The 5,489-nt window shown below is 37.0% G+C and overlaps 1 pseudogene; it reads right to left on the bottom strand.

The window, feature by feature from the left end:
* Positions 1–443: 443 nt before the first annotated feature.
* The window catches only part of LOC123076526 (uncharacterized), a 6,838-nt pseudogene continuing 1,792 nt past the window's right edge, over positions 444–5,489 (bottom strand).

Below are 5,489 nucleotides of genomic sequence, written 5' to 3'. Positions count from 1 at the left end.
TTACAGGTGTTTCTCAAAAAAATATACAAAAAGGAAATGATAAATGACGAGTGGAATCATGCTGCCCGATGCACATGGTCACTGTTGGCCGGTAGAGTGAAAGGGGCAAAGAGAATAATGTGTTTCTCCTGTTTTGGCAAGCTTCATATTTTTTAGTATGTTTGGAATGTTCAGAAGTTTCGGAGTCCTTAATAGACAATACTTAAACAAATATTATTTTTCTTATTTCATTCAAGGATTAATGCAATTGTGCGAGATGATGGTACTTGTTATCTAGACAGTGCCCCGCATCGGGGGAGGGGGGGGGGGATATAAAGTTCTGATCTCCAATACATTTAATTGAATGTATTATCACTCCTTAAATTTGTATGTCCGTGGACACATAAACACATATGTTTGAAAATACATCAAAGTGCTACATTATTCAAGTTGCTGAAGCACAATTAAATTGGCACACCTCGTCGCTTCCTCCCTGGCAAGGCACTCCCTTCATCTGTGTCCTGAGCACGACTTATAACAAAATTAGAAAATAAATTATGAGGGGGTATCCTTGATTCCCAGGAAATAAGAATGAAGTCTTCTTTCGGTCTAACACTAGGATCCGCTAGCAACTCCCCAAATGTCACACTTGGTGATTCCTTCTTGATTGAAACATTAGTCGTATAAGGTATCATGCTAAGTGGATGCATAGCAAAGTCCGTTATGTCCACCGGGTGCCCTTGTTCTATAAGCATGCTTGGATGCACACCATACATGGCGATGTTTCTTTTAATCATTCTTATCCCCTTGTCCAATAGGCAATGCCAAAACTGGGCATTGAGATTTCTTCTCAACAAATCTGCGTAAGCATTTGTTGCGAAAAGTGAACCTTGTGTGTGCAACTGCCTGGCAACTTCATCTGCTATTTTGAGTAGACGTGGATGTTCTGCCGGGTCTACGCTCCCAAATGCTAGTGTCTTGAATAGGTACCTCCACTCGTCATAAGACAGAACACTAAAAAAAATCGGTTTCACGGATCCAAATCGGGCTAATCTTTGAATTCTACTTATGATGATGATATGGCTTCCTCTGCCCATTGTTAAGAGAAATGAGTGGAAGTTTTTCCAGTCATCATCACTTACATCAGAAGCAAACTCAATAACTACAAGCATCTTCATCCCAGACATGGTCCTTCCATGCCTCAAAAACTATCGCCACTCAAGTGCAAAACAGAAGAGAATCACGAGCGAACCCTTTCGTTGCCACACACATGAGCAACCAAAGTTTTCTTCCCAACTTTGGCACCGCCTATGATCTGAAGAATGGCTGGTGCATCACCAGCAGGTCTGTGCTGCAACAAGAAGCTCAAGAGTTTTTGCTTTTCAGCATGCCGGCCGAACATAAAAGTGTCGGTGTAAAGATAGATGTCGTATGGCCTACGAGACATGCGCTCGCATCCACCCAGAAGCAGAACAAATTCTGCCATGTTAGCAATAGCGACTTCTAAGCTTTCCAAGGCACCTACTGACTCGAGGCACATGGCCTTATCATCCTTCTCGGTTGTTGTTCGAGAACGCTTGAGGGGAATTGCTAAATACATGCTGCTTCTAGATGAGTCTTTGATGCTAACCTCATCGAAGCCTGCACTGTCTTGGAGAGTTCGGTACCTCAAGGTGTCCAAGACGCAGTATCCTCTGTACATGGCCTCTGAGAGCATCTTGAGCTGCAACAACATCCCGGAGTTGGTTATGTACCGCGCATCCGCCTCCTCAACGACCATGCTTACTCTCATCAGGAGGTGCTGCAATCTCTCTATCAGCTCTTCTTCTTCCGAGCGTGAAGGCCTCGGGTGGTACTTGTTCAGCAGGAAGGAGATGAAATGGCTTGATTAGGTAAAGCTGCTGGTCAGCCTGTCTGGCGAAATAATTTACGCTACGTACCAGAAGCTTCTATTTTCCGCACCAAATCGATCCAGCTCTAGAATATAGATAATGACAGCCACTGCAAACTAGTCGTAAAGATTCAGTTGGTAGTTGCAACCACTAATCCACTATCGTCCGTGCTGGGTAACCCAGTGACAGCGATCGGCACCAGCTAACCAAGGGAGACGAGACGAGATGACGACTTGTGTCGTTCGACTGTTTCTAAGATATATGGAAGCACTGTCGTTCGACTGTTTCCAGAAACGTGCAACACTGCAACTCATGTCTATTTCCACAAACGTCAGGGAAGGGGCAATGCGAGACTCCTCAACAGCTGATGATTTACTGATTTGGAAGGAATGCATCCAGCCATGCATCTAACTTGATACTGCAATTTTCATGGGAAAACACCAGCCATCGCCCCAACGGTTTTTCTGCTGTCAAACCGACAATGCACTTCTCTCTCAAAAAATAACTGACACTACACTACATTAGCGGGCTTTGGCGATGTGGCAGCCGAAGTCAGGAGGGATCACCGGTGGTGGGTCGGGGAATGAATTCCACAAATTTTGATGTTGGGCTAGTATAAATCTCGGACCATCCTAGCTCGTACGAAATGCAGGGTTTGTTTTTGTTCATGTTAACTGTAATATTTCGTACCCGCAGAAAAAAGAGAGTAAATTTCATTGTTTTCTGAAATTGTCACCCCGTCTGCATGTCTATGGTACATTACGTAATTTCTTTTACATTTTTCTTTCCGCTTATATTTTGAAAACTTTCAAATACACATATTTTTCAGAAATTAATGTACTAAAAAATTCAAAATTTCACCGCACACTAAAAAATGTTAAAAGATCATGTATTTTGTATAAACTTTCATTGCATTTAATTAAACTTTCGCAGTGCAAACAATTATTGGCGCAAGTAAAAATGTTCACACCATTAAAACAATGTTTTACATGTATTAAAAAATATTCAAAGTATATCTAGAAAATGTTCAACATGCATTTGAATATGTTTAATATGTATTAAAAATTGTTCATCAGGTTTCTGAAAAATTCCTACGTGTATACAAAAAATAGCGTCTATTCAAAAAATAATCTACGAGTTTTTGAGGAAGCAATCATGTATTTTATTTAAATGTTCAATGTGTACCTGAATTTTTTAACATGTGTTCAAAAAATGTTCAACGTGTATTCAGAAAATCTTTAATGTGTATCTGAGAAATGTTTAACATGTAATCAAAATAATGTTCAAACATGTATTTCAGAAAATGTTCGCCATGTATTTGAAATGTGTGCACGGTGTATACAAAAATTTAACGTATTTAAAAATAATAAAAGAACTAGAAAAAGAAAAAATTAATAAAAAATAAAATAAAATGGAAAATAGCAATGAAAACTAACAATGGAAACATATAGAAAATAAAAAACAGAAGGAAACTATTAAAAAACAGAATAAGAAAAATATAGTGCACGAAGTGTGCTAAAACCAATCCATGCTGATCTATAAAACTGTCATGAAAACGTTCTAATGAGTTGACCTACTAATGTGATCACACACGAAATGCTGAGGCAAGACGGTGATACATCACGCTATGGCTATAAGTTGCCCATACCGATTCCTAATAGGAATTGCCTACGTGCGACGTCTAGCGGCTGACCAGTAGCGAGGTTCCCTTCGTTGCGCGCTGTAGGTTCTTGTAGGGTTTCCTATTTATTATTTATTTATTTATTTATTGTTTTATCATCTGTTTTCTTCAGAATTCCTTCATTTCCTTTATTTTGCTATGGTTTTTCTTTCTTCATTATACTTTGGTTTTCTTTTTTTATTTCTTGGTTTTCTTTGTTTTGTACGATCCTTTTGCTTTTATTTTTGTTTCTTTCTCATTTTTTATTGGTTCACTTTGTTTCCACACATGTCCTCTTTTTCCTCAGTATACAATGTACATATTTAGAGCACACATGAAACAATTTTATGATACACTTTGGAAATATTTCAAATGCATGATGTACATTTTTTACAAATGCATGTCTGTAAACATTTTTTTTGAATACACAGTAACATTTTTTACAAATTCAATTTGTGCATTTTAATGGAAATAAACATTTTTCTAACCTATGGAAACATGTTTTACATTGTAGAAATATTTTTTAAATGTCACAAACATTTTTGAATCTCCGGAATTTTTCTTCAAAATGTCACGTACATAGTTCTAATGGTTCAAAACCTTTTTATGGTACAAAATATAAACATTTCAAAATATAAACAATAAAATAAAAATGCAAAAAAGGAAAACAAAAATGTACAGGAAAAAAATGGAAATGCATGGGTGACTTCAATGTCACGTCAGCAGGTGGGGTCACTGGGCTGACCTTGTGATAGGTATTGCTGCGGGGGGAACATAGCCACATCCGATACATCACACTGTAAGCGAGATATATCCCTAGCGCACCTGGGTTGCAGAGCTCTGCAATATGCTAGTTTTTTTTTGTCTCAAATGCCTTCTGCATGTCTAGTTTCACCGCATAATGATAATTCTTTTTGCCTCTTTCTTCTCATATAATTCAAACACTCATAGGTCGCAATGACACTGTCAACAATAAGTTTATCCGGCACAAAGGTCGATGTTGTTCATAGATAATTTCGGGGAGAACCTGCTTAAGTTGGTTTGCGAGTACTTTTGAATCGACTTTATAAATCACACTAAGCAAGCTAATAGGGCAGGACTGCGAAAAAAGTATTGTTTGTACCTTAGGATTAGTAACAATGAGCATCATGTTAATCTCCTACGCATAATCTCCTCCCTTCAATATCCTAATCACAACATTCATAATGTCTGTCTTCTCACCTTGCAAGTGCCAATAATTTTGAAAAACTTGAGCTAGGAATTAATCCGGGCCCGGTGCTTTTGTCGAGAACATTTTGGGAATAGGGCCACACTAGTTGTTTTGTATGATCCTTTTGCTTTTTGTTTTGTTTATTTTGCTGTGGTTTTGTCGAGAACATTTTCTTTATTTTGCTATGGTTTCTCTTTCTTTGTTATAGTTTAGTTTTCTATTTTTATTTCTTGGTTTTCTTTGTTTTGTATGATCCTTTTGCTTTTATTTTTGTTTCTTTCTCATTTTTAATTGGTTCACTTTGTTTCCACACATGTCCTCTTTTTCCTCAGTATACAATGTACGTATTTAGAGCACACATGAAACAATTTTATGATACACTTTGGAAATATTTCAAATGCATGATGTACATTTTTTACAAATGCATGTTTGTAAACATTTTTTGAATACACAGTAACATTTTTTACAAATTCAATTTGTGCATTTTTAATGGAAATAAACATTTTTCTAACCTATGGAAACATGTTTTACATTGTATAAATATTTTTTAAATGTCACAAACATTTTTTAATCCCTGGATTTTTTCTTCAAAATGTCACGTACATAGTTCTCATGGTTCAAAACATTTTTATGGTACAAAATATAAACATTTCGAAATATAAACAATAAAATAAAAATGCAAAAAAGGAAAACAAAAATGTACGAGGAAAAAAAGGAAATGCATGGGTGACTTCAATGTCACGTCAGC

This window comes from Triticum aestivum, chromosome 3D, assembly GCF_018294505.1.
Source record: "Triticum aestivum cultivar Chinese Spring chromosome 3D, IWGSC CS RefSeq v2.1, whole genome shotgun sequence".
Lineage (NCBI taxonomy): Eukaryota > Viridiplantae > Streptophyta > Magnoliopsida > Poales > Poaceae > Triticum > Triticum aestivum.
This window is presented reverse-complemented; position numbering and strand designations above follow the sequence as displayed.